The following is a 1,945-nucleotide window of genomic DNA, read 5'->3' as shown; positions in this document are numbered from 1 at the left end:
GGTCTGTTTGCTATAAAATCCAAAAAATAATAGTACATAAAATGTCATTTGAACATAAAGATTAAAATTATTTAATAAATTATTATAATAAATACAACTATAATTTGGTAAATGTGTATTGTATTTTATTCATAGAGCTGGGACTTTGGGGGCTGAAAGAAAAATCTTTTAACTTGATTAAAACATTTTTTTAATTAACACAACAAATTGGTTTTACATAAATATACACAAAATAAAAATATTTAAAAACATTTTGCAATGATCGCTGTATGTTCTTATTTTTTCCTTGGACTTTTCTCAACCCATTTTGTGGAACCAGTTTACTTCATCGGAAGTAGATAAGAGAGCTTTGTGGTACATTCAGGTATATTCACCCTCTGAACTCCAACACAATGTATTATTCACACAAGATTCACTATTGTGCAACAAGAACAGATGTCATATTGGAGAGCTTGATATGTTCATATATTTACTCACAGATCTCACTAACACACTGAAGATGAAGATCTGATCATTGTTTCCACTTTTCCGGGGGTTCCTCCAATAAAAGCCAGGGATTGGGATTTTTGGGAGGGTGCATTTGGGGTAACTTAGTTTGTACACAAACCACAAAAAGGCTGAAAAGTATGGGGTCATCCTATTGTCAGCAATCAATTCAAATTACAGCCTTCAAACAGTCCGTCATGGATCCAGAATATCAATGTAATAATTTATTTTATTTATTTTAAAACATTGGAGGAGGCCAACTCCTTAGAATACCTTTGTCTGAACATGAATTTAAGATTGTACTTTCTCGACTCAAAATCCCAGGGCTGGCAGGCTCCTTACCCAAAATTATCAGTCTTAGGCCCATATACTGACCATTCCTATACCAGTTATACCAGGCATGGGAAAACTATGACCAGTTGGGCTTTTTATTCCTTCCCATCAAATATTGGTACAAGAATGTCCACTGGCAAAAATGAGTAACCAACATTGTATGTAAATTTTCTTTACTTTTAGGTAATTTATAAACATGATTTATATCAAACAACCACTCTCCATTGTCACTCCAGGGGGAGATGGCACCTCTAGGGGTACGCTACAGCTTGCACAACAGTAGAGCAGAATCTGAGCCATAATTAGGTCCTCACCTGAGCCTCTGGTGGATGTTGTGATGCTGCCTGCTGCCAGGTTGCGGTCCTTGGGCACACCAGGGTGGGCAGGATGATGCACGGTACCAAATCACATGGCAAGAGAATGGTCAAGGAAGGCCGGGGGCAGGCAGCAAGCCAGAGAGGTCAGGAATAATTCAGGGGTTAAGATCCCAAAATCTAGGAGATAGACGCCTGTGACACAGGGGCACATAGGAAGCAACAGGAGGCCAAGGAGATACGGGGATCACGGCAAACACAGAGGAACACTGGAACATCACAAGGGAACAGGCAGGGAAACAGAATGAGCAACAAGGGGTAACATAGAAACTGGACAAGGCGAGCACTCAATAAATCTACAGGTGTGTGGGGGAAATGCTCAGGAGAGCTTCCTAGCAATACGAAGGTCTTTGAGTTCCCTGGGATTATATTTGTGATCCCTTTACATTATTTGAGCTTTGGACCTATCATGATGTTGTCACTTTATTATTCCATAACAGCCAGAGTTAAGGTTAACAAGAATTTTCACACCGTTTTATCCTAAATGGCAAAGACCAAGAGTGTCCTCTGTCACCCTGCTCTTTATTATAACCCCGGCACCTTTCATCATTCTAAGGAATACATTGGATGTCCAAGGTTTTGCTTTAAAAGGAACATTTATGACACATCAGTATATGACCCTACCTGCCCTTCCTAAAGACCTAGAGATCTATCATGATATCTTTCAATTTAATAACAAATACATTTGAAAAAATCTGAGGCTCTTCCTTACAAATACGTCATCTGCATCATTACACAGATCAAGATGCCAT

Source organism: Pyxicephalus adspersus, chromosome 1 (genome assembly GCF_032062135.1).
Source record: "Pyxicephalus adspersus chromosome 1, UCB_Pads_2.0, whole genome shotgun sequence".
Classification (NCBI taxonomy): domain Eukaryota; kingdom Metazoa; phylum Chordata; class Amphibia; order Anura; family Pyxicephalidae; genus Pyxicephalus; species Pyxicephalus adspersus.
This window is presented reverse-complemented; position numbering follows the sequence as displayed.